Source organism: Oncorhynchus mykiss, chromosome 4 (genome assembly GCF_057628025.1).
Source record: "Oncorhynchus mykiss isolate SJ-2025 chromosome 4, ASM5762802v1, whole genome shotgun sequence".
NCBI lineage: Eukaryota > Metazoa > Chordata > Actinopteri > Salmoniformes > Salmonidae > Oncorhynchus > Oncorhynchus mykiss.
This window is the reverse complement of record NC_143025.1, coordinates 10,884,672-10,910,337: the sequence shown is the minus strand read 5'-3', so window position 1 is coordinate 10,910,337 and position 25,666 is coordinate 10,884,672. Positions and strand designations below refer to the sequence as shown.

Genomic DNA, 25,666 nt, shown 5'->3' with positions numbered 1-25,666 from the left:
TGTTGGCAACCAGCATCGCTGACCATTTTTCTCAATTGAGAAACCTAGCAATTCTCCATAATTAACATAATTTGATTGCAACAACTGTTGATGCTGAGAATGCAACACAAACCGCTGGTGCAAATGCTCTTTTCAAGATGCTCCACCTTGATCACAACAACTTATGCACCAAGACTATACTTTCAGGGATCATTTCTATAGTGCGTTACTTGAGAAATGTGTGTCTAAAGTGGTAGATCTCGCTATCCATGATGACGATTCAAGATATTCCCGTTCAGAGCATGAATTTGGTGGTTAGAAATGACCTTGCTCATTTTTCTTCCACCTTTGATGACTGTTCCTTGTTCTTCAATGAACGTGGATGAAGGGAATATGTTCTGATTGGATGATAACCATGTACAATAAAAGCTACTGAAATGTCTCCCAAATCCTTATCGTTAGTAAAATAAAACTTCTTGAATCAGTCCTGAGACCCCAGCAATAATCTTTTCAGTTTTCTGGCTTTCGTTGATCTCCATGTCCAGCCCTTATATTTTGCTTCAAAATGAGGAGTTTTAAAATGTTCCTTTCAGGACAACCTTTGACCTTCATACGTAGAAGAACCTTGTACTTTCTAACAACTTTTTGGTAGCTTGTGAGCGTCATAGAGCAAAACATGTTACATGTGCATGTTCGATAGAGTCTCAGCTTTTCATAGATAGCTTTTAGTAGTTTGTAATTCAAACCTTTCTGACTCTACAGATGTTTCTGTAAAAAAAAGACCCGGGCCTGGGCACCTTCGGAATCCGTCTTTGTCTCACAAACACAGCTCTATCTCAGCCCCCGTTAATCACACAGACTAACTCTTGGTACCACTGGATGCAGAAGACAGAGACGAATCTGATGGTACAACCCATACGTCTATAGCTAAAACACACAATGTTTAAAAGGGGGTAGAATTCAACACAAATAACCGGCTTTGAAATATGGATGGCTGTCCATCAACATTAGGTCATATTTTACCTGTTGGCAACCAGCATCGCTGACCATTTTTCTCAATTGAGAAACCTAGCAATTCTCCATAATTAACATAATTTGATTGCAACAACTGTTGATGCTGAGAATGCAACACAAACCGCTGGTGCAAATGCTCTTTTCAAGATGCTCCACCTTGATCACAACAACTTATGCACCAAGACTATACTTTCAGGGATCATTTCTATAGTGCGTTACTTGAGAAATGTGTGTCTAAAGTGGTAGATCTCGCTATCCATGATGACGATTCAAGATATTCCCGTTCAGAGCATGAATTTGGTGGTTAGAAATGACCTTGCTCATTTTTCTTCCACCTTTGATGACTGTTCCTTGTTCTTCAATGAACGTGGATGAAGGGAATATGTTCTGAGTGGATGATAACCATGTACAATAAAAGCTACTGAAATGTCTCCCAAATCCTTATCGTTAGTAAAATAAAACTTCTTGAATCAGTCCTGAGACCCCAGCAATAATCTTTTCAGTTTTCTGGCTTTCGTTGATCTCCATGTCCAGCCCTTATATTTTGCTTCAAAATGAGGAGTTTTAAAATGTTCCTTTCAGGACAACCTTTGACCTTCATACGTAGAAGAACCTTGTACTTTCTAACAACTTTTTGGTAGCTTGTGAGCGTCATAGAGCAAAACATGTTACATGTGCATGTTCGATAGAGTCTCAGCTTTTCATAGATAGCTTTTAGTAGTTTGTAATTCAAACCTTTCTGACTCTACAGATGTTTCTGTAAAAAAAAGACCCGGGCCTGGGCACCTTCGGAATCCGTCTTTGTCTCACAAACACAGCTCTATCTCAGCCCCCGTTAATCACACAGACTAACTCTTGGTACCACTGGATGCAGAAGACAGAGACGAATCTGATGGTACAACCCATACGTCTATAGCTAAAACACACAATGTTTAAAAGGGGGTAGAATTCAACACAAATAACCGGCTTTGAAATATGGATGGCTGTCCATCAACATTAGGTCATATTTTACCTGTTGGCAACCAGCATCGCTGACCATTTTTCTCAATTGAGAAACCTAGCAATTCTCCATAATTAACATAATTTGATTGCAACAACTGTTGATGCTGAGAATGCAACACAAACCGCTGGTGCAAATGCTCTTTTCAAGATGCTCCACCTTGATCACAACAACTTATGCACCAAGACTATACTTTCAGGGATCATTTCTATAGTGCGTTACTTGAGAAATGTGTGTCTAAAGTGGTAGATCTCGCTATCCATGATGACGATTCAAGATATTCCCGTTCAGAGCATGAATTTGGTGGTTAGAAATGACCTTGCTCATTTTTCTTCCACCTTTGATGACTGTTCCTTGTTCTTCAATGAACGTGGATGAAGGGAATATGTTCTGAGTGGATGATAACCATGTACAATAAAAGCTACTGAAATGTCTCCCAAATCCTTATCGTTAGTAAAATAAAACTTCTTGAATTAGTCCTGAGACCCCAGCAATAATCTTTTCAGTTTTCTGGCTTTCGTTGATCTCCATGTCCAGCCCTTATATTTTGCTTCAAAATGAGGAGTTTTAAAATGTTCCTTTCAGGACAACCTTTGACCTTCATACGTAGAAGAACCTTGTACTTTCTAACAACTTTTTGGTAGCTTGTGAGCGTCATAGAGCAAAACATGTTACATGTGCATGTTCGATAGAGTCTCAGCTTTTCATAGATAGCTTTTAGTAGTTTGTAATTCAAACCTTTCTGACTCTACAGATGTTTCTGTAAAAAAAAGACCCGGGCCTGGGCACCTTCGGAATCCGTCTTTGTCTCACAAACACAGCTCTATCTCAGCCCCCGTTAATCACACAGACTAACTCTTGGTACCACTGGATGCAGAAGACAGAGACGAATCTGATGGTACAACCCATACGTCTATAGCTAAAACACACAATGTTTAAAAGGGGGTAGAATTCAACACAAATAACCGGCTTTGAAATATGGATGGCTGTCCATCAACATTAGGTCATATTTTACCTGTTGGCAACCAGCATCGCTGACCATTTTTCTCAATTGAGAAACCTAGCAATTCTCCATAATTAACATAATTTGATTGCAACAACTGTTGATGCTGAGAATGCAACACAAACCGCTGGTGCAAATGCTCTTTTCAAGATGCTCCACCTTGATCACAACAACTTATGCACCAAGACTATACTTTCAGGGATCATTTCTATAGTGCGTTACTTGAGAAATGTGTGTCTAAAGTGGTAGATCTCGCTATCCATGATGACGATTCAAGATATTCCCGTTCAGAGCATGAATTTGGTGGTTAGAAATGACCTTGCTCATTTTTCTTCCACCTTTGATGACTGTTCCTTGTTCTTCAATGAACGTGGATGAAGGGAATATGTTCTGAGTGGATGATAACCATGTACAATAAAAGCTACTGAAATGTCTCCCAAATCCTTATCGTTAGTAAAATAAAACTTCTTGAATCAGTCCTGAGACCCCAGCAATAATCTTTTCAGTTTTCTGGCTTTCGTTGATCTCCATGTCCAGCCCTTATATTTTGCTTCAAAATGAGGAGTTTTAAAATGTTCCTTTCAGGACAACCTTTGACCTTCATACGTAGAAGAACCTTGTACTTTCTAACAACTTTTTGGTAGCTTGTGAGCGTCATAGAGCAAAACATGTTACATGTGCATGTTCGATAGAGTCTCAGCTTTTCATAGATAGCTTTTAGTAGTTTGTAATTCAAACCTTTCTGACTCTACAGATGTTTCTGTAAAAAAAAGACCCGGGCCTGGGCACCTTCGGAATCCGTCTTTGTCTCACAAACACAGCTCTATCTCAGCCCCCGTTAATCACACAGACTAACTCTTGGTACCACTGGATGCAGAAGACAGAGACGAATCTGATGGTACAACCCATACGTCTATAGCTAAAACACACAATGTTTAAAAGGGGGTAGAATTCAACACAAATAACCGGCTTTGAAATATGGATGGCTGTCCATCAACATTAGGTCATATTTTACCTGTTGGCAACCAGCATCGCTGACCATTTTTCTCAATTGAGAAACCTAGCAATTCTCCATAATTAACATAATTTGATTGCAACAACTGTTGATGCTGAGAATGCAACACAAACCGCTGGTGCAAATGCTCTTTTCAAGATGCTCCACCTTGATCACAACAACTTATGCACCAAGACTATACTTTCAGGGATCATTTCTATAGTGCGTTACTTGAGAAATGTGTGTCTAAAGTGGTAGATCTCGCTATCCATGATGACGATTCAAGATATTCCCGTTCAGAGCATGAATTTGGTGGTTAGAAATGACCTTGCTCATTTTTCTTCCACCTTTGATGACTGTTCCTTGTTCTTCAATGAACGTGGATGAAGGGAATATGTTCTGAGTGGATGATAACCATGTACAATAAAAGCTACTGAAATGTCTCCCAAATCCTTATCGTTAGTAAAATAAAACTTCTTGAATCAGTCCTGAGACCCCAGCAATAATCTTTTCAGTTTTCTGGCTTTCGTTGATCTCCATGTCCAGCCCTTATATTTTGCTTCAAAATGAGGAGTTTTAAAATTTTCCTTTCAGGACAACCTTTGACCTTCATACGTAGAAGAACCTTGTACTTTCTAACAACGTTTTGGTAGCTTGTGAGCGTCATAGAGCAAAACATGTTACATGTGCATGTTCGATAGAGTCTCAGCTTTTCATAGATAGCTTTTAGTAGTTTGTAATTCAAACCTTTCTGACTCTACAGATGTTTCTGTAAAAAAAAGACCCGGGCCTGGGCACCTTCGGAATCCGTCTTTGTCTCACAAACACAGCTCTATCTCAGCCCCCGTTAATCACACAGACTAACTCTTGGTACCACTGGATGCAGAAGACAGAGACGAATCTGATGGTACAACCCATACGTCTATAGCTAAAACACACAATGTTTAAAAGGGGGTAGAATTCAACACAAATAACCGGCTTTGAAATATGGATGGCTGTCCATCAACATTAGGTCATATTTTACCTGTTGGCAACCAGCATCGCTGACCATTTTTCTCAATTGAGAAACCTAGCAATTCTCCATAATTAACATAATTTGATTGCAACAACTGTTGATGCTGAGAATGCAACACAAACCGCTGGTGCAAATGCTCTTTTCAAGATGCTCCACCTTGATCACAACAACTTATGCACCAAGACTATACTTTCAGGGATCATTTCTATAGTGCGTTACTTGAGAAATGTGTGTCTAAAGTGGTAGATCTCGCTATCCATGATGACGATTCAAGATATTCCCGTTCAGAGCATGAATTTGGTGGTTAGAAATGACCTTGCTCATTTTTCTTCCACCTTTGATGACTGTTCCTTGTTCTTCAATGAACGTGGATGAAGGGAATATGTTCTGAGTGGATGATAACCATGTACAATAAAAGCTACTGAAATGTCTCCCAAATCCTTATCGTTAGTAAAATAAAACTTCTTGAATCAGTCCTGAGACCCCAGCAATAATCTTTTCAGTTTTCTGGCTTTCGTTGATCTCCATGTCCAGCCCTTATATTTTGCTTCAAAATGAGGAGTTTTAAAATGTTCCTTTCAGGACAACCTTTGACCTTCATACGTAGAAGAACCTTGTACTTTCTAACAACTTTTTGGTAGCTTGTGAGCGTCATAGAGCAAAACATGTTACATGTGCATGTTCGATAGAGTCTCAGCTTTTCATAGATAGCTTTTAGTAGTTTGTAATTCAAACCTTTCTGACTCTACAGATGTTTCTGTAAAAAAAAGACCCGGGCCTGGGCACCTTCGGAATCCGTCTTTGTCTCACAAACACAGCTCTATCTCAGCCCCCGTTAATCACACAGACTAACTCTTGGTACCACTGGATGCAGAAGACAGAGACGAATCTGATGGTACAACCCATACGTCTATAGCTAAAACACACAATGTTTAAAAGGGGGTAGAATTCAACACAAATAACCGGCTTTGAAATATGGATGGCTGTCCATCAACATTAGGTCATATTTTACCTGTTGGCAACCAGCATCGCTGACCATTTTTCTCAATTGAGAAACCTAGCAATTCTCCATAATTAACATAATTTGATTGCAACAACTGTTGATGCTGAGAATGCAACACAAACCGCTGGTGCAAATGCTCTTTTCAAGATGCTCCACCTTGATCACAACAACTTATGCACCAAGACTATACTTTCAGGGATCATTTCTATAGTGCGTTACTTGAGAAATGTGTGTCTAAAGTGGTAGATCTCGCTATCCATGATGACGATTCAAGATATTCCCGTTCAGAGCATGAATTTGGTGGTTAGAAATGACCTTGCTCATTTTTCTTCCACCTTTGATGACTGTTCCTTGTTCTTCAATGAACGTGGATGAAGGGAATATGTTCTGAGTGGATGATAACCATGTACAATAAAAGCTACTGAAATGTCTCCCAAATCCTTATCGTTAGTAAAATAAAACTTCTTGAATCAGTCCTGAGACCCCAGCAATAATCTTTTCAGTTTTCTGGCTTTCGTTGATCTCCATGTCCAGCCCTTATATTTTGCTTCAAAATGAGGAGTTTTAAAATGTTCCTTTCAGGACAACCTTTGACCTTCATACGTAGAAGAACCTTGTACTTTCTAACAACTTTTTGGTAGCTTGTGAGCGTCATAGAGCAAAACATGTTACATGTGCATGTTCGATAGAGTCTCAGCTTTTCATAGATAGCTTTTAGTAGTTTGTAATTCAAACCTTTCTGACTCTACAGATGTTTCTGTAAAAAAAAGACCCGGGCCTGGGCACCTTCGGAATCCGTCTTTGTCTCACAAACACAGCTCTATCTCAGCCCCCGTTAATCACACAGACTAACTCTTGGTACCACTGGATGCAGAAGACAGAGACGAATCTGATGGTACAACCCATACGTCTATAGCTAAAACACACAATGTTTAAAAGGGGGTAGAATTCAACACAAATAACCGGCTTTGAAATATGGATGGCTGTCCATCAACATTAGGTCATATTTTACCTGTTGGCAACCAGCATCGCTGACCATTTTTCTCAATTGAGAAACCTAGCAATTCTCCATAATTAACATAATTTGATTGCAACAACTGTTGATGCTGAGAATGCAACACAAACCGCTGGTGCAAATGCTCTTTTCAAGATGCTCCACCTTGATCACAACAACTTATGCACCAAGACTATACTTTCAGGGATCATTTCTATAGTGCGTTACTTGAGAAATGTGTGTCTAAAGTGGTAGATCTCGCTATCCATGATGACGATTCAAGATATTCCCGTTCAGAGCATGAATTTGGTGCTTAGAAATGACCTTGCTCATTTTTCTTCCACCTTTGATGACTGTTCCTTGTTCTTCAATGAACGTGGATGAAGGGAATATGTTCTGAGTGGATGATAACCATGTACAATAAAAGCTACTGAAATGTCTCCCAAATCCTTATCGTTAGTAAAATAAAACTTCTTGAATCAGTCCTGAGACCCCAGCAATAATCTTTTCAGTTTTCTGGCTTTCGTTGATCTCCATGTCCAGCCCTTATATTTTGCTTCAAAATGAGGAGTTTTAAAATGTTCCTTTCAGGACAACCTTTGACCTTCATACGTAGAAGAACCTTGTACTTTCTAACAACTTTTTGGTAGCTTGTGAGCGTCATAGAGCAAAACATGTTACATGTGCATGTTCGATAGAGTCTCAGCTTTTCATAGATAGCTTTTAGTAGTTTGTAATTCAAACCTTTCTGACTCTACAGATGTTTCTGTAAAAAAAAGACCCGGGCCTGGGCACCTTCGGAATCCGTCTTTGTCTCACAAACACAGCTCTATCTCAGCCCCCGTTAATCACACAGACTAACTCTTGGTACCACTGGATGCAGAAGACAGAGACGAATCTGATGGTACAACCCATACGTCTATAGCTAAAACACACAATGTTTAAAAGGGGGTAGAATTCAACACAAATAACCGGCTTTGAAATATGGATGGCTGTCCATCAACATTAGGTCATATTTTACCTGTTGGCAACCAGCATCGCTGACCATTTTTCTCAATTGAGAAACCTAGCAATTCTCCATAATTAACATAATTTGATTGCAACAACTGTTGATGCTGAGAATGCAACACAAACCGCTGGTGCAAATGCTCTTTTCAAGATGCTCCACCTTGATCACAACAACTTATGCACCAAGACTATACTTTCAGGGATCATTTCTATAGTGCGTTACTTGAGAAATGTGTGTCTAAAGTGGTAGATCTCGCTATCCATGATGACGATTCAAGATATTCCCGTTCAGAGCATGAATTTGGTGGTTAGAAATGACCTTGCTCATTTTTCTTCCACCTTTGATGACTGTTCCTTGTTCTTCAATGAACGTGGATGAAGGGAATATGTTCTGAGTGGATGATAACCATGTACAATAAAAGCTACTGAAATGTCTCCCAAATCCTTATCGTTAGTAAAATAAAACTTCTTGAATCAGTCCTGAGACCCCAGCAATAATCTTTTCAGTTTTCTGGCTTTCGTTGATCTCCATGTCCAGCCCTTATATTTTGCTTCAAAATGAGGAGTTTTAAAATGTTCCTTTCAGGACAACCTTTGACCTTCATACGTAGAAGAACCTTGTACTTTCTAACAACTTTTTGGTAGCTTGTGAGCGTCATAGAGCAAAACATGTTACATGTGCATGTTCGATAGAGTCTCAGCTTTTCATAGATAGCTTTTAGTAGTTTGTAATTCAAACCTTTCTGACTCTACAGATGTTTCTGTAAAAAAAAGACCCGGGCCTGGGCACCTTCGGAATCCGTCTTTGTCTCACAAACACAGCTCTATCTCAGCCCCCGTTAATCACACAGACTAACTCTTGGTACCACTGGATGCAGAAGACAGAGACGAATCTGATGGTACAACCCATACGTCTATAGCTAAAACACACAATGTTTAAAAGGGGGTAGAATTCAACACAAATAACCGGCTTTGAAATATGGATGGCTGTCCATCAACATTAGGTCATATTTTACCTGTTGGCAACCAGCATCGCTGACCATTTTTCTCAATTGAGAAACCTAGCAATTCTCCATAATTAACATAATTTGATTGCAACAACTGTTGATGCTGAGAATGCAACACAAACCGCTGGTGCAAATGCTCTTTTCAAGATGCTCCACCTTGATCACAACAACTTATGCACCAAGGCTATACTTTCAGGGATCATTTCTATAGTGCGTTACTTGAGAAATGTGTGTCTAAAGTGGTAGATCTCGCTATCCATGATGACGATTCAAGATATTCCCGTTCAGAGCATGAATTTGGTGGTTAGAAATGACCTTGCTCATTTTTCTTCCACCTTTGATGACTGTTCCTTGTTCTTCAATGAACGTGGATGAAGGGAATATGTTCTGAGTGGATGATAACCATGTACAATAAAAGCTCTTGAATCAGTCCTGAGACCCCAGCAATAATCTTTTCCGTTTTCTGGCTTTCGTTGATCTCCATGTCCAGCCCTTATATTTTGCTTCAAAATGAGGAGTTTTAAAATGTTCCTTTCAGGACAACCTTTGACCTTCATACGTAGAAGAACCTTGTACTTTCTAACAACTTTTTGGTAGCTTGTGAGCGTCATAGAGCAAAACATGTTACATGTGCATGTTCGATAGAGTCTCAGCTTTTCATAGATAGCTTTTAGTAGTTTGTAATTCAAACCTTTCTGACTCTACAGATGTTTCTGTAAAAAAAAGACCCGGGCCTGGGCACCTTCGGAATCCGTCTTTGTCTCACAAACACAGCTCTATCTCAGCCCCCGTTAATCACACAGACTAACTCTTGGTACCACTGGATGCAGAAGACAGAGACGAATCTGATGGTACAACCCATACGTCTATAGCTAAAACACACAATGTTTAAAAGGGGGTAGAATTCAACACAAATAACCGGCTTTGAAATATGGATGGCTGTCCATCAACATTAGGTCATATTTTACCTGTTGGCAACCAGCATCGCTGACCATTTTTCTCAATTGAGAAACCTAGCAATTCTCCATAATTAACATAATTTGATTGCAACAACTGTTGATGCTGAGAATGCAACACAAACCGCTGGTGCAAATGCTCTTTTCAAGATGCTCCACCTTGATCACAACAACTTATGCACCAAGGCTATACTTTCAGGGATCATTTCTATAGTGCGTTACTTGAGAAATGTGTGTCTAAAGTGGTAGATCTCGCTATCCATGATGACGATTCAAGATATTCCCGTTCAGAGCATGAATTTGGTGGTTAGAAATGACCTTGCTCATTTTTCTTCCACCTTTGATGACTGTTCCTTGTTCTTCAATGAACGTGGATGAAGGGAATATGTTCTGAGTGGATGATAACCATGTACAATAAAAGCTCTTGAATCAGTCCTGAGACCCCAGCAATAATCTTTTCCGTTTTCTGGCTTTCGTTGATCTCCATGTCCAGCCCTTATATTTTGCTTCAAAATGAGGAGTTTTAAAATGTTCCTTTCAGGACAACCTTTGACCTTCATACGTAGAAGAACCTTGTACTTTCTAACAACTTTTTGGTAGCTTGTGAGCGTCATAGAGCAAAACATGTTACATGTGCATGTTCGATAGAGTCTCAGCTTTTCATAGATAGCTTTTAGTAGTTTGTAATTCAAACCTTTCTGACTCTACAGATGTTTCTGTAAAAAAAAGACCCGGGCCTGGGCACCTTCGGAATCCGTCTTTGTCTCACAAACACAGCTCTATCTCAGCCCCCGTTAATCACACAGACTAACTCTTGGTACCACTGGATGCAGAAGACAGAGACGAATCTGATGGTACAACCCATACGTCTATAGCTAAAACACACAATGTTTAAAAGGGGGTAGAATTCAACACAAATAACCGGCTTTGAAATATGGATGGCTGTCCATCAACATTAGGTCATATTTTACCTGTTGGCAACCAGCATCGCTGACCATTTTTCTCAATTGAGAAACCTAGCAATTCTCCATAATTAACATAATTTGATTGCAACAACTGTTGATGCTGAGAATGCAACACAAACCGCTGGTGCAAATGCTCTTTTCAAGATGCTCCACCTTGATCACAACAACTTATGCACCAAGACTATACTTTCAGGGATCATTTCTATAGTGCGTTACTTGAGAAATGTGTGTCTAAAGTGGTAGATCTCGCTATCCATGATGACGATTCAAGATATTCCCGTTCAGAGCATGAATTTGGTGGTTAGAAATGACCTTGCTCATTTTTCTTCCACCTTTGATGACTGTTCCTTGTTCTTCAATGAACGTGGATGAAGGGAATATGTTCTGAGTGGATGATAACCATGTACAATAAAAGCTACTGAAATGTCTCCCAAATCCTTATCGTTAGTAAAATAAAACTTCTTGAATCAGTCCTGAGACCCCAGCAATAATCTTTTCAGTTTTCTGGCTTTCGTTGATCTCCATGTCCAGCCCTTATATTTTGCTTCAAAATGAGGAGTTTTAAAATGTTCCTTTCAGGACAACCTTTGACCTTCATACGTAGAAGAACCTTGTACTTTCTAACAACTTTTTGGTAGCTTGTGAGCGTCATAGAGCAAAACATGTTACATGTGCATGTTCGATAGAGTCTCAGCTTTTCATAGATAGCTTTTAGTAGTTTGTAATTCAAACCTTTCTGACTCTACAGATGTTTCTGTAAAAAAAAGACCCGGGCCTGGGCACCTTCGGAATCCGTCTTTGTCTCACAAACACAGCTCTATCTCAGCCCCCGTTAATCACACAGACTAACTCTTGGTACCACTGGATGCAGAAGACAGAGACGAATCTGATGGTACAACCCATACGTCTATAGCTAAAACACACAATGTTTAAAAGGGGGTAGAATTCAACACAAATAACCGGCTTTGAAATATGGATGGCTGTCCATCAACATTAGGTCATATTTTACCTGTTGGCAACCAGCATCGCTGACCATTTTTCTCAATTGAGAAACCTAGCAATTCTCCATAATTAACATAATTTGATTGCAACAACTGTTGATGCTGAGAATGCAACACAAACCGCTGGTGCAAATGCTCTTTTCAAGATGCTCCACCTTGATCACAACAACTTATGCACCAAGACTATACTTTCAGGGATCATTTCTATAGTGCGTTACTTGAGAAATGTGTGTCTAAAGTGGTAGATCTCGCTATCCATGATGACGATTCAAGATATTCCCGTTCAGAGCATGAATTTGGTGGTTAGAAATGACCTTGCTCATTTTTCTTCCACCTTTGATGACTGTTCCTTGTTCTTCAATGAACGTGGATGAAGGGAATATGTTCTGAGTGGATGATAACCATGTACAATAAAAGCTACTGAAATGTCTCCCAAATCCTTATCGTTAGTAAAATAAAACTTCTTGAATCAGTCCTGAGACCCCAGCAATAATCTTTTCAGTTTTCTGGCTTTCGTTGATCTCCATGTCCAGCCCTTATATTTTGCTTCAAAATGAGGAGTTTTAAAATGTTCCTTTCAGGACAACCTTTGACCTTCATACGTAGAAGAACCTTGTACTTTCTAACAACTTTTTGGTAGCTTGTGAGCGTCATAGAGCAAAACATGTTACATGTGCATGTTCGATAGAGTCTCAGCTTTTCATAGATAGCTTTTAGTAGTTTGTAATTCAAACCTTTCTGACTCTACAGATGTTTCTGTAAAAAAAAGACCCGGGCCTGGGCACCTTCGGAATCCGTCTTTGTCTCACAAACACAGCTCTATCTCAGCCCCCGTTAATCACACAGACTAACTCTTGGTACCACTGGATGCAGAAGACAGAGACGAATCTGATGGTACAACCCATACGTCTATAGCTAAAACACACAATGTTTAAAAGGGGGTAGAATTCAACACAAATAACCGGCTTTGAAATATGGATGGCTGTCCATCAACATTAGGTCATATTTTACCTGTTGGCAACCAGCATCGCTGACCATTTTTCTCAATTGAGAAACCTAGCAATTCTCCATAATTAACATAATTTGATTGCAACAACTGTTGATGCTGAGAATGCAACACAAACCGCTGGTGCAAATGCTCTTTTCAAGATGCTCCACCTTGATCACAACAACTTATGCACCAAGACTATACTTTCAGGGATCATTTCTATAGTGCGTTACTTGAGAAATGTGTGTCTAAAGTGGTAGATCTCGCTATCCATGATGACGATTCAAGATATTCCCGTTCAGAGCATGAATTTGGTGGTTAGAAATGACCTTGCTCATTTTTCTTCCACCTTTGATGACTGTTCCTTGTTCTTCAATGAACGTGGATGAAGGGAATATGTTCTGATTGGATGATAACCATGTACAATAAAAGCTACTGAAATGTCTCCCAAATCCTTATCGTTAGTAAAATAAAACTTCTTGAATCAGTCCTGAGACCCCAGCAATAATCTTTTCAGTTTTCTGGCTTTCGTTGATCTCCATGTCCAGCCCTTATATTTTGCTTCAAAATGAGGAGTTTTAAAATTTTCATTTCAGGACAACCTTTGACCTTCATACGTAGAAGAACCTTGTACTTTCTAACAACGTTTTGGTAGCTTGTGAGCGTCATAGAGCAAAACATGTTACATGTGCATGTTCGATAGAGTCTCAGCTTTTCATAGATAGCTTTTAGTAGTTTGTAATTCAAACCTTTCTGACTCTACAGATGTTTCTGTAAAAAAAAGACCCGGGCCTGGGCACCTTCGGAATCCGTCTTTGTCTCACAAACACAGCTCTATCTCAGCCCCCGTTAATCACACAGACTAACTCTTGGTACCACTGGATGCAGAAGACAGAGACGAATCTGATGGTACAACCCATACGTCTATAGCTAAAACACACAATGTTTAAAAGGGGGTAGAATTCAACACAAATAACCGGCTTTGAAATATGGATGGCTGTCCATCAACATTAGGTCATATTTTACCTGTTGGCAACCAGCATCGCTGACCATTTTTCTCAATTGAGAAACCTAGCAATTCTCCATAATTAACATAATTTGATTGCAACAACTGTTGATGCTGAGAATGCAACACAAACCGCTGGTGCAAATGCTCTTTTCAAGATGCTCCACCTTGATCACAACAACTTATGCACCAAGACTATACTTTCAGGGATCATTTCTATAGTGCGTTACTTGAGAAATGTGTGTCTAAAGTGGTAGATCTCGCTATCCATGATGACGATTCAAGATATTCCCGTTCAGAGCATGAATTTGGTGGTTAGAAATGACCTTGCTCATTTTTCTTCCGCCTTTGATGACTGTTCCTTGTTCTTCAATGAACGTGGATGAAGGGAATATGTTCTGATTGGATGATAACCATGTACAATAAAAGCTACTGAAATGTCTCCCAAATCCTTATCGTTAGTAAAATAAAACTTCTTGAATCAGTCCTGAGACCCCAGCAATAATCTTTTCAGTTTTCTGGCTTTCGTTGATCTCCATGTCCAGCCCTTATATTTTGCTTCAAAATGAGGAGTTTTAAAATTTTCCTTTCAGGACAACCTTTGACCTTCATACGTAGAAGAACCTTGTACTTTCTAACAACGTTTTGGTAGCTTGTGAGCGTCATAGAGCAAAACATGTTACATGTGCATGTTCGATAGAGTCTCAGCTTTTCATAGATAGCTTTTAGTAGTTTGTAATTCAAACCTTTCTGACTCTACAGATGTTTCTGTAAAAAAAAGACCCGGGCCTGGGCACCTTCGGAATCCGTCTTTGTCTCACAAACACAGCTCTATCTCAGCCCCCGTTAATCACACAGACTAACTCTTGGTACCACTGGATGCAGAAGACAGAGACGAATCTGATGGTACAACCCATACGTCTATAGCTAAAACACACAATGTTTAAAAGGGGGTAGAATTCAACACAAATAACCGGCTTTGAAATATGGATGGCTGTCCATCAACATTAGGTCATATTTTACCTGTTGGCAACCAGCATCGCTGACCATTTTTCTCAATTGAGAAACCTAGCAATTCTCCATAATTAACATAATTTGATTGCAACAACTGTTGATGCTGAGAATGCAACACAAACCGCTGGTGCAAATGCTCTTTTCAAGATGCTCCACCTTGATCACAACAACTTATGCACCAAGACTATACTTTCAGGGATCATTTCTATAGTGCGTTACTTGAGAAATGTGTGTCTAAAGTGGTAGATCTCGCTATCCATGATGACGATTCAAGATATTCCCGTTCAGAGCATGAATTTGGTGGTTAGAAATGACCTTGCTCATTTTTCTTCCACCTTTGATGACTGTTCCTTGTTCTTCAATGAACGTGGATGAAGGGAATATGTTCTGATTGGATGATAACCATGTACAATAAAAGCTACTGAAATGTCTCCCAAATCCTTATCGTTAGTAAAATAAAACTTCTTGAATCAGTCCTGAGACCCCAGCAATAATCTTTTCAGTTTTCTGGCTTTCGTTGATCTCCATGTCCAGCCCTTATATTTTGCTTCAAAATGAGGAGTTTTAAAATTTTCATTTCAGGACAACCTTTGACCTTCATACGTAGAAGAACCTTGTACTTTCTAACAACGTTTTGGTAGCTTGTGAGCGTCATAGAGCAAAACATGTTACATGTGCATGTTCGATAGAGTCTCAGCTTTTCATAGATAGCTTTTAGTAGTTTGTAATTCAAACCTTTCTGACTCTACAGATGTTTCTGTAAAAAAAAGACCCGGGCCTGGGCACCTTCGGAATCCGTCTTTGTCTCACAAACACAGCTCTATCTCAGCCCCCGTTAATCACACAGACTAACTCTTGGTACCACTGGATGCAGAAGACAGAGACGAATCTGATGGTACAACCCATACGTCTATAGCTAAAACACACAATGTTTAAAAGGGGGTAGAATTCAACACAAATAACCGGCTTTGAAATATGGATGGCTGTCCATCAACATTAGGTCATATTTTACCTGTTGGCAACCAGCATCGCTGACCATTTTTCTCAATTGAGAAACCTAGCAATTCTCCATAATTAACATAATTTGATTGCAACAACTGTTGATGCTGAGAATGCAACACAAACCGCTGGTGCAAATGCTCTTTTCAAGATGCTCCACCTTGATCACAACAACTTATGCACCAAGACTATACTTTCAGGGATCATTTCTATAGTGCGTTACTTGAGAAATGTGTGTCTAAAGTGGTAGATCTCGCTATCCATGATGACGATTCAAGATATTCCCGTTCAGAGCATGAATTTGGTGGTTAGAAATGACCTTGCTCATTTTTCTTCCGCCTTTGATGACTGTTCCTTGTTCTTCAATGAACGTGGATGAAGGGAATATGTTCTGATTGGATGATAACCATGTACAATAAAAGCTACTGAAATGTCTCCCAAATCCTTATCGTTAGTAAAATAAAACTTCTTGAATCAGTCCTGAGACCCCAGCAATAATCTTTTCAGTTTTCTGGCTTTCGTTGATCTCCATGTCCAGCCCTTATATTTTGCTTCAAAATGAGGAGTTTTAAAATTTTCCTTTCAGGACAACCTTTGACCTTCATACGTAGAAGAACCTTGTACTTTCTAACAACGTTTTGGTAGCTTGTGAGCGTCATAGAGCAAAACATGTTACATGTGCATGTTCGATAGAGTCTCAGCTTTTCATAGATAGCTTTTAGTAGTTTGTAATTCAAACCTTTCTGACTCTACAGATGTTTCTGTAAAAAAAAGACCCGGGCCTGGGCACCTTCGGAATCCGTCTTTGTCTCACAAACACAGCTCTATCTCAGCCCCCGTTAATCACACAGACTAACTCTTGGTACCACTGGATGCAGAAGACAGAGACGAATCTGATGGTACAACCCATACGTCTATAGCTAAAACACACAATGTTTAAAAGGGGGTAGAATTCAACACAAATAACCGGCTTTGAAATATGGATGGCTGTCCATCAACATTAGGTCATATTTTACCTGTTGGCAACCAGCATCGCTGACCATTTTTCTCAATTGAGAAACCTAGCAATTCTCCATAATTAACATAATTTGATTGCAACAACTGTTGATGCTGAGAATGCAACACAAACCGCTGGTGCAAATGCTCTTTTCAAGATGCTCCACCTTGATCACAACAACTTATGCACCAAGGCTATACTTTCAGGGATCATTTCTATAGTGCGTTACTTGAGAAATGTGTGTCTAAAGTGGTAGATCTCGCTATCCATGATGACGATTCAAGATATTCCCGTTCAGAGCATGAATTTGGTGGTTAGAAATGACCTTGCTCATTTTTCTTCCACCTTTGATGACTGTTCCTTGTTCTTCAATGAACGTGGATGAAGGGAATATGTTCTGAGTGGATGATAACCATGTACAATAAAAGCTACTGAAATGTCTCCCAAATCCTTATCGTTAGTAAAATAAAACCTCTTGAATCAGTCCTGAGACCCCAGCAATAATCTTTTCAGTTTTCTGGCTTTCGTTGATCTCCATGTCCAGCCCTTATATTTTGCTTCAAAATGAGGAGTTTTAAAATTTTCCTTTCAGGACAACCTTTGACCTTCATACGTAGAAGAACCTTGTACTTTCTAACAACGTTTTGGTAGCTTGTGAGCGTCATAGAGCAAAACATGTTACATGTGCATGTTCGATAGAGTCTCAGCTTTTCATAGATAGCTTTTAGTAGTTTGTAATTCAAACCTTTCTGACTCTACAGATGTTTCTGTAAAAAAAAGACCCGGGCCTGGGCACCTTCGGAATCCGTCTTTGTCTCACAAACACAGCTCTATCTCAGCCCCCGTTAATCACACAGACTAACTCTTGGTACCACTGGATGCAGAAGACAGAGACGAATCTGATGGTACAACCCATACGTCTATAGCTAAAACACACAATGTTTAAAAGGGGGTAGAATTCAACACAAATAACCGGCTTTGAAATATGGATGGCTGTCCATCAACATTAGGTCATATTTTACCTGTTGGCAACCAGCATCGCTGACCATTTTTCTCAATTGAGAAACCTAGCAATTCTCCATAATTAACATAATTTGATTGCAACAACTGTTGATGCTGAGAATGCAACACAAACCGCTGGTGCAAATGCTCTTTTCAAGATGCTCCACCTTGATCACAACAACTTATGCACCAAGGCTATACTTTCAGGGATCATTTCTATAGTGCGTTACTTGAGAAATGTGTGTCTAAAGTGGTAGATCTCGCTATCCATGATGACGATTCAAGATATTCCCGTTCAGAGCATGAATTTGGTGGTTAGAAATGACCTTGCTCATTTTTCTTCCACCTTTGATGACTGTTCCTTGTTCTTCAATGAACGTGGATGAAGGGAATATGTTCTGAGTGGATGATAACCATGTACAATAAAAGCTACTGAAATGTCTCCCAAATCCTTATCGTTAGTAAAATAAAACCTCTTGAATCAGTCCTGAGACCCCAGCAATAATCTTTTCCGTTTTCTGGCTTTCGTTGATCTCCATGTCCAGCCCTTATATTTTGCTTCAAAATGAGGAGTTTTAAAATGTTCCTTTCAGGACAACCTTTGATCTTCATACGTAGAAGAACCTTGTACTTTCTAACAACTTTTTGGTAGCTTGTGAGCGTCATAGAGCAAAACATGTTACATGTGCATGTTCGATAGAGTCTCAGCTTTTCATAGATAGCTTTTAGTAGTTTGTAATTCAAACCTTTCTGACTCTACAGATGTTTCTGTAAAAAAAAGACCCGGGCCTGGGCACCTTCGGAATCCGTCTTTGTCTCACAAACACAGCTCTATCTCAGCCCCCGTTAATCACACAGACTAACTCTTGGTACCACTGGATGCAGAAGACAGAGACGAATCTGATGGTACAACCCATACGTCTATAGCTAAAACACACAATGTTTAAAAGGGGGTAGAATTCAACACAAATAACCGGCTTTGAAATATGGATGGCTGTCCATCAACATTAGGTCATATTTTACCTGTTGGCAACCAGCATCGCTGACCATTTTTCTCAATTGAGAAACCTAGCAATTCTCCATAATTAACATAATTTGATTGCAACAACTGTTGATGCTGAGAATGCAACACAAACCGCTGGTGCAAATGCTCTTTTCAAGATGCTCCACCTTGATCACAACAACTTATGCACCAAGGCTATACTTTCAGGGATCATTTCTATAGTGCGTTACTTGAGAAATGTGTGTCTAAAGTGGTAGATCTCGCTATCCATGATGACGATTCAAGATATTCCCGTTCAGAGCATGAATTTGGTGGTTAGAAATGACCTTGCTCATATTTCTTCCACCTTTGATGACTGTTCCTTGTTCTTCAATGAACGTGGATGAAGGGAATATGTTCTGAGTGGATGATAACCATGTACAATAAAAGCTACTGAAATGTCTCCCAAATCCTTATCGTTAGTAAAATAAAACCTCTTGAATCAGTCCTGAGACCCCAGCAATAATCTTTTCCGTTTTCTGGCTTTCGTTGATCTCCATGTCCAGCCCTTATATTTTGCTTCAAAATGAGGAGTTTTAAAATGTTCCTTTCAGGACAACCTTTGATCTTCATACGTAGAAGAACCTTGTACTTTCTAACAACTTTTTGGTAGCTTGTGAGCGTCATAGAGCAAAACATGTTACATGTGCATGTTCGATAGAGTCTCAGCTTTTCATAGATAGCTTTTAGTAGTTTGTAATTCAAACCTTTCTGACTCTACAGATGTTTCTGTAAAAAAAAGACCCGGGCCTGGGCACCTTCGGAATCCGTCTTTGTCTCACAAACACAGCTCTATCTCAGCCCCCGTTAATCACACAGACTAACTCTTGGTACCACTGGATGCAGAAGACAGAGACGAATCTGATGGTACAACCCATACGTCTATAGCTAAAACACACAATGTTTAAAAGGGGGTAGAATTCAACACAAATAACCGGCTTTGAAATATGGATGGCTGTCCATCAACATTCAGTCATATTTTACCTGTTGGCAACCAGCATCGCTGACCATTTTTCTCAATTGAGAAACCTAGCAATTCTCCATAATTAACATAATTTGATTGCAACAACTGTTGATGCTGAGAATGCAACACAAACCGCTGGTGCAAATGCTCTTTTCAAGATGCTCCACCTTGATCACAACAACTTATGCACCAAGGCTATACTTTCAGGGATCATTTCTATAGTGCGTTACTTGAGAAATGTGTGTCTAAAGTGGTAGATCTCGCTATCCATGATGACGATTCAAGATATTCCCGTTCAGAGCATGAATTTGGTGGTTAGAAATGACCTTGCTCATATTTCTTCCACCTTTGATGACTGTTCCTTGTTCTTCAATGAACGTGGATGAAGGGAATATGTTCTGAGTGGATGATAACCATGTACAATAAAAGCTACTGAAATGTCTCCCAAATCCTTATCGTTAGTAAAATAAAACCTCTTGAATCAGTCCTGAGACCCCAGCAATAATCTTTTCCGTTTTCTGGCTTTCGTTGATCTCCATGTCCAGCCCTTATATTTTGCTTCAAAATGAGGAGTTTTAAAATGTTCCTTTCAGGACAACCTTTGATCTTCATACGTAGAAGAACCTTGTACTTTCTAACAACTTTTTGGTAGCTTGTGAGCGTCATAGAGCAAAACATGTTACATGTGCATGTTCGATAGAGTCTCAGCTTTTCATAGATAGCTTTTAGTAGTTTGTAATTCAAACCTTTCTGACTCTACAGATGTTTCTGTAAAAAAAAGACCCGGGCCTGGGCACCTTCGGAATCCGTCTTTGTCTCACAAACACAGCTCTATCTCAGCCCCCGTTAATCACACAGACTAACTCTTGGTACCACTGGATGCAGAAGACAGAGACAAATCTGATGGTACACCCATACGTCTATAGCTAAAACACACAATGTTTAAAAGGGGGTAGAATTCAACACAAATAACCGGCTTTGAAATATGGATGGCTGTCCATCAACATTAGGTCATATTTTACCTGTTGGCAACCAGCATCGCTGACCATTTTTCTCAATTGAGAAACCTAGCAATTCTCCATAATTAACATAATTTGATTGCAACAACTGTTGATGCTGAGAATGCAACACAAACCGCTGGTGCAAATGCTCTTTTCAAGATGCTCCACCTTGATCACAACAACTTATGCACCAAGACTATACTTTCAGGGATCATTTCTATAGTGCGTTACTTGAGAAATGTGTGTCTAAAGTGGTAGATCTCGCTATCCATGATGACGATTCAAGATATTCCCGTTCAGAGCATGAATTTGGTGGTTAGAAATGACCTTGCTCATTTTTCTTCCACCTTTGATGACTGTTCCTTGTTCTTCAATGAACGTGGATGAAGGGAATATGTTCTGAGTGGATGATAACCATGTACAATAAAAGCTACTGAAATGTCTCCCAAATCCTTATCGTTAGTAAAATAAAACCTCTTGAATCAGTCCTGAGACCCCAGCAATAATCTTTTCCGTTTTCTGGCTTTCGTTGATCTCCATGTCCAGCCCTTATATTTTGCTTCAAAATGAGGAGTTTTAAAATGTTCCTTTCAGGACAACCTTTGACCTTCATACGTAGAAGAACCTTGTACTTTCTAACAACTTTTTGGTAGCTTGTGAGCGTCATAGAGCAAAACATGTTACATGTGCATGTTCGATAGAGTCTCAGCTTTTCATAGATAGCTTTTAGTAGTTTGTAATTCAAACCTTTCTGACTCTACAGATGTTTCTGTAAAAAAAAGACCCGGGCCTGGGCACCTTCGGAATCCGTCTTTGTCTCACAAACACAGCTCTATCTCAGCCCCCGTTAATCACACAGACTAACTCTTGGTACCACTGGATGCAGAAGACAGAGACAAATCTGATGGTACACCCATACGTCTATAGCTAAAACACACAATGTTTAAAAGGGGGTAGAATTCAACACAAATAACCGGCTTTGAAATATGGATGGCTGTCCATCAACATTAGGTCATATTTTACCTGTTGGCAACCAGCATCGCTGACCATTTTTCTCAATTGAGAAACCTAGCAATTCTCCATAATTAACATAATTTGATTGCAACAACTGTTGATGCTGAGAATGCAACACAAACCGCTGGTGCAAATGCTCTTTTCAAGATGCTCCACCTTGATCACAACAACTTATGCACCAAGACTATACTTTCAGGGATCATTTCTATAGTGCGTTACTTGAGAAATGTGTGTCTAAAGTGGTAGATCTCGCTATCCATGATGACGATTCAAGATATTCCCGTTCAGAGCATGAATTTGGTGGTTAGAAATGACCTTGCTCATTTTTCTTCCACCTTTGATGACTGTTCCTTGTTCTTCAATGAACGTGGATGAAGGGAATATGTTCTGAGTGGATGATAACCATGTACAATAAAAGCTACTGAAATGTCTCCCAAATCCTTATCGTTAGTAAAATAAAACCTCTTGAATCAGTCCTGAGACCCCAGCAATAATCTTTTCCGTTTTCTGGCTTTCGTTGATCTCCATGTCCAGCCCTTATATTTTGCTTCAAAATGAGGAGTTTTAAAATGTTCCTTTCAGGACAACCTTTGACCTTCATACGTAGAAGAACCTTGTACTTTCTAACAACTTTTTGGTAGCTTGTGAGCGTCATAGAGCAAAACATGTTACATGTGCATGTTCGATAGAGTCTCAGCTTTTCATAGATAGCTTTTAGTAGTTTGTAATTCAAACCTTTCTGACTCTACAGATGTTTCTGTAAAAAAAAGACCCGGGCCTGGGCACCTTCGGAATCCGTCTTTGTCTCACAAACACAGCTCTATCTCAGCCCCCGTTAATCACACAGACTAACTCTTGGTACCACTGGATGCAGAAGACAGAGACGAATCTGATGGTACAACCCATACGTCTATAGCTAAAACACACAATGTTTAAAAGGGGGTAGAATTCAACACAAATAACCGGCTTTGAAATATGGATGGCTGTCCATCAACATTAGGTCATATTTTACCTGTTGGCAACCAGCATCGCTGACCATTTTTCTCAATTGAGAAACCTAGCAATTCTCCATAATTAACATAATTTGATTGCAACAACTGTTGATGCTGAGAATGCAACACAAACCGCTGGTGCAAATGCTCTTTTCAAGATGCTCCACCTTGATCACAACAACTTATGCACCAAGACTATACTTTCAGGGATCATTTCTATAGTGCGTTACTTGAGAAATGTGTGTCTAAAGTGGTAGATCTCGCTATCCATGATGACGATTCAAGATATTCCCGTTCAGAGCATGAATTTGGTGGTTAGAAATGACCTTGCTCATATTTCTTCCACCTTTGATGACTGTTCCTTGTTCTTCAATGAACGTGGATGAAGGGAATATGTTCTGAGTGGATGATAACCATGTACAATAAAAGCTACTGAAATGTCTCCCAAATCCTTATCGTTAGTAAAATAAAACCTCTTGAATCAGTCCTGAGACCCCAGCAATAATCTTTTCCGTTTTCTGGCTTTCGTTGATCTCCATGTCCAGCCCTTATATTTTGCTTCAAAATGAGGAGTTTTAAAATGTTCCTTTCAGGACAACCTTTGATCTTCATACGTAGAAGAACCTTGTACTTTCTAACAACTTTTTGGTAGCTTGTGAGCGTCATAGAGCAAAACATGTTACATGTGCATGTTCGATAGAGTCTCAGCTTTTCATAGATAGCTTTTAGTAGTTTGTAATTCAAACCTTTCTGACTCTACAGATGTTTCTGTAAAAAAAAGACCCGGGCCTGGGCACCTTCGGAATCCGTCTTTGTCTCACAAACACAGCTCTATCTCAGCCCCCGTTAATCACACAGACTAACTCTTGGTACCACTGGATGCAGAAGACAGAGACAAATCTGATGGTACACCCATACGTCTATAGCTAAAACACACAATGTTTAAAAGGGGGTAGAATTCAACACAAATAACCGGCTTTGAAATATGGATGGCTGTCCATCAACATTAGGTCATATTTTACCTGTTGGCAACCAGCATCGCTGACCATTTTTCTCAATTGAGAAACCTAGCAATTCTCCATAATTAACATAATTTGATTGCAACAACTGTTGATGCTGAGAATGCAACACAAACCGCTGGTGCAAATGCTCTTTTCAAGATGCTCCACCTTGATCACAACAACTTATGCACCAAGACTATACTTTCAGGGATCATTTCTATAGTGCGTTACTTGAGAAATGTGTGTCTAAAGTGGTAGATCTCGCTATCCATGATGACGATTCAAGATATTCCCGTTCAGAGCATGAATTTGGTGGTTAGAAATGACCTTGCTCATTTTTCTTCCACCTTTGATGACTGTTCCTTGTTCTTCAATGAACGTGGATGAAGGGAATATGTTCTGAGTGGATGATAACCATGTACAATAAAAGCTACTGAAATGTCTCCCAAATCCTTATCGTTAGTAAAATAAAACCTCTTGAATCAGTCCTGAGACCCCAGCAATAATCTTTTCCGTTTTCTGGCTTTCGTTGATCTCCATGTCCAGCCCTTATATTTTGCTTCAAAATGAGGAGTTTTAAAATGTTCCTTTCAGGACAACCTTTGACCTTCATACGTAGAAGAACCTTGTACTTTCTAACAACTTTTTGGTAGCTTGTGAGCGTCATAGAGCAAAACATGTTACATGTGCATGTTCGATAGAGTCTCAGCTTTTCATAGATAGCTTTTAGTAGTTTGTAATTCAAACCTTTCTGACTCTACAGATGTTTCTGTAAAAAAAAGACCCGGGCCTGGGCACCTTCGGAATCCGTCTTTGTCTCACAAACACAGCTCTATCTCAGCCCCCGTTAATCACACAGACTAACTCTTGGTACCACTGGATGCAGAAGACAGAGACGAATCTGATGGTACAACCCATACGTCTATAGCTAAAACACACAATGTTTAAAAGGGGGTAGAATTCAACACAAATAACCGGCTTTGAAATATGGATGGCTGTCCATCAACATTAGGTCATATTTTACCTGTTGGCAACCAGCATCGCTGACCATTTTTCTCAATTGAGAAACCTAGCAATTCTCCATAATTAACATAATTTGATTGCAACAACTGTTGATGCTGAGAATGCAACACAAACCGCTGGTGCAAATGCTCTTTTCAAGATGCTCCACCTTGATCACAACAACTTATGCACCAAGACTATACTTTCAGGGATCATTTCTATAGTGCGTTACTTGAGAAATGTGTGTCTAAAGTGGTAGATCTCGCTATCCATGATGACGATTCAAGATATTCCCGTTCAGAGCATGAATTTGGTGGTTAGAAATGACCTTGCTCATTTTTCTTCCACCTTTGATGACTGTTCCTTGTTCTTCAATGAACGTGGATGAAGGGAATATGTTCTGAGTGGATGATAACCATGTACAATAAAAGCTACTGAAATGTCTCCCAAATCCTTATCGTTAGTAAAATAAAACTTCTTGAATCAGTCCTGAGACCCCAGCAATAATCTTTTCAGTTTTCTGGCTTTCGTTGATCTCCATGTCCAGCCCTTATATTTTGCTTCAAAATGAGGAGTTTTAAAATTTTCCTTTCAGGACAACCTTTGACCTTCATACGTAGAAGAACCTTGTACTTTCTAACAACGTTTTGGTAGCTTGTGAGCGTCATAGAGCAAAACATGTTACATGTGCATGTTCGATAGAGT

General features: G+C 39.5%; 26 non-coding genes across 26 annotated transcripts; all 26 read left to right on the top strand.

The window, feature by feature from the left end:
- Positions 1-170: 170 nt before the first annotated feature.
- LOC149983769 (small nucleolar RNA U3) lies at positions 171-386 on the top strand. Its single transcript, XR_016495719.1, has one exon. It is a non-coding gene; the product is annotated as a small nucleolar RNA U3 (small nucleolar RNA).
- A 787-nt stretch (positions 387-1,173) lies between these two features.
- On the top strand, positions 1,174-1,389 carry LOC149983768 (small nucleolar RNA U3). Its single transcript, XR_016495801.1, has one exon. It is a non-coding gene; the product is annotated as a small nucleolar RNA U3 (small nucleolar RNA).
- A 787-nt stretch (positions 1,390-2,176) lies between these two features.
- On the top strand, positions 2,177-2,392 carry LOC149983767 (small nucleolar RNA U3). The gene has a single exon (XR_016495800.1). It is a non-coding gene; the product is annotated as a small nucleolar RNA U3 (small nucleolar RNA).
- A 787-nt stretch (positions 2,393-3,179) lies between these two features.
- On the top strand, positions 3,180-3,395 carry LOC149983766 (small nucleolar RNA U3). The gene has a single exon (XR_016495799.1). It is a non-coding gene; the product is annotated as a small nucleolar RNA U3 (small nucleolar RNA).
- Positions 3,396-4,182: 787 nt separating this feature from the next.
- LOC149983765 (small nucleolar RNA U3) lies at positions 4,183-4,398 on the top strand. The gene has a single exon (XR_016495798.1). It is a non-coding gene; the product is annotated as a small nucleolar RNA U3 (small nucleolar RNA).
- Positions 4,399-5,185: 787 nt separating this feature from the next.
- LOC149983764 (small nucleolar RNA U3) lies at positions 5,186-5,401 on the top strand. Its single transcript, XR_016495797.1, has one exon. It is a non-coding gene; the product is annotated as a small nucleolar RNA U3 (small nucleolar RNA).
- Positions 5,402-6,188: 787 nt separating this feature from the next.
- On the top strand, positions 6,189-6,404 carry LOC149983763 (small nucleolar RNA U3). Its single transcript, XR_016495796.1, has one exon. It is a non-coding gene; the product is annotated as a small nucleolar RNA U3 (small nucleolar RNA).
- Positions 6,405-7,191: 787 nt separating this feature from the next.
- On the top strand, positions 7,192-7,407 carry LOC149983762 (small nucleolar RNA U3). The gene has a single exon (XR_016495763.1). It is a non-coding gene; the product is annotated as a small nucleolar RNA U3 (small nucleolar RNA).
- A 787-nt stretch (positions 7,408-8,194) lies between these two features.
- LOC149983761 (small nucleolar RNA U3) lies at positions 8,195-8,410 on the top strand. Its single transcript, XR_016495795.1, has one exon. It is a non-coding gene; the product is annotated as a small nucleolar RNA U3 (small nucleolar RNA).
- A 787-nt stretch (positions 8,411-9,197) lies between these two features.
- On the top strand, positions 9,198-9,413 carry LOC149983760 (small nucleolar RNA U3). Its single transcript, XR_016495707.1, has one exon. It is a non-coding gene; the product is annotated as a small nucleolar RNA U3 (small nucleolar RNA).
- Positions 9,414-10,156: 743 nt separating this feature from the next.
- Positions 10,157-10,372, top strand: LOC149983759 (small nucleolar RNA U3). Its single transcript, XR_016495706.1, has one exon. It is a non-coding gene; the product is annotated as a small nucleolar RNA U3 (small nucleolar RNA).
- A 743-nt stretch (positions 10,373-11,115) lies between these two features.
- On the top strand, positions 11,116-11,331 carry LOC149983758 (small nucleolar RNA U3). Its single transcript, XR_016495794.1, has one exon. It is a non-coding gene; the product is annotated as a small nucleolar RNA U3 (small nucleolar RNA).
- A 787-nt stretch (positions 11,332-12,118) lies between these two features.
- LOC149983757 (small nucleolar RNA U3) lies at positions 12,119-12,334 on the top strand. Its single transcript, XR_016495793.1, has one exon. It is a non-coding gene; the product is annotated as a small nucleolar RNA U3 (small nucleolar RNA).
- A 787-nt stretch (positions 12,335-13,121) lies between these two features.
- Positions 13,122-13,337, top strand: LOC149983756 (small nucleolar RNA U3). Its single transcript, XR_016495718.1, has one exon. It is a non-coding gene; the product is annotated as a small nucleolar RNA U3 (small nucleolar RNA).
- Positions 13,338-14,124: 787 nt separating this feature from the next.
- LOC149983755 (small nucleolar RNA U3) lies at positions 14,125-14,340 on the top strand. The gene has a single exon (XR_016495746.1). It is a non-coding gene; the product is annotated as a small nucleolar RNA U3 (small nucleolar RNA).
- A 787-nt stretch (positions 14,341-15,127) lies between these two features.
- On the top strand, positions 15,128-15,343 carry LOC149983754 (small nucleolar RNA U3). Its single transcript, XR_016495717.1, has one exon. It is a non-coding gene; the product is annotated as a small nucleolar RNA U3 (small nucleolar RNA).
- A 787-nt stretch (positions 15,344-16,130) lies between these two features.
- LOC149983753 (small nucleolar RNA U3) lies at positions 16,131-16,346 on the top strand. The gene has a single exon (XR_016495745.1). It is a non-coding gene; the product is annotated as a small nucleolar RNA U3 (small nucleolar RNA).
- Positions 16,347-17,133: 787 nt separating this feature from the next.
- LOC149983752 (small nucleolar RNA U3) lies at positions 17,134-17,349 on the top strand. The gene has a single exon (XR_016495705.1). It is a non-coding gene; the product is annotated as a small nucleolar RNA U3 (small nucleolar RNA).
- Positions 17,350-18,136: 787 nt separating this feature from the next.
- Positions 18,137-18,352, top strand: LOC149983751 (small nucleolar RNA U3). Its single transcript, XR_016495704.1, has one exon. It is a non-coding gene; the product is annotated as a small nucleolar RNA U3 (small nucleolar RNA).
- Positions 18,353-19,139: 787 nt separating this feature from the next.
- On the top strand, positions 19,140-19,355 carry LOC149983750 (small nucleolar RNA U3). The gene has a single exon (XR_016495748.1). It is a non-coding gene; the product is annotated as a small nucleolar RNA U3 (small nucleolar RNA).
- Positions 19,356-20,142: 787 nt separating this feature from the next.
- LOC149983749 (small nucleolar RNA U3) lies at positions 20,143-20,358 on the top strand. The gene has a single exon (XR_016495747.1). It is a non-coding gene; the product is annotated as a small nucleolar RNA U3 (small nucleolar RNA).
- A 786-nt stretch (positions 20,359-21,144) lies between these two features.
- LOC149983748 (small nucleolar RNA U3) lies at positions 21,145-21,360 on the top strand. The gene has a single exon (XR_016495792.1). It is a non-coding gene; the product is annotated as a small nucleolar RNA U3 (small nucleolar RNA).
- A 786-nt stretch (positions 21,361-22,146) lies between these two features.
- On the top strand, positions 22,147-22,362 carry LOC149983747 (small nucleolar RNA U3). The gene has a single exon (XR_016495790.1). It is a non-coding gene; the product is annotated as a small nucleolar RNA U3 (small nucleolar RNA).
- Positions 22,363-23,149: 787 nt separating this feature from the next.
- Positions 23,150-23,365, top strand: LOC149983746 (small nucleolar RNA U3). The gene has a single exon (XR_016495703.1). It is a non-coding gene; the product is annotated as a small nucleolar RNA U3 (small nucleolar RNA).
- A 786-nt stretch (positions 23,366-24,151) lies between these two features.
- LOC149983745 (small nucleolar RNA U3) lies at positions 24,152-24,367 on the top strand. The gene has a single exon (XR_016495789.1). It is a non-coding gene; the product is annotated as a small nucleolar RNA U3 (small nucleolar RNA).
- A 787-nt stretch (positions 24,368-25,154) lies between these two features.
- Positions 25,155-25,370, top strand: LOC149983744 (small nucleolar RNA U3). Its single transcript, XR_016495788.1, has one exon. It is a non-coding gene; the product is annotated as a small nucleolar RNA U3 (small nucleolar RNA).
- Positions 25,371-25,666: the final 296 nt, after the last annotated feature.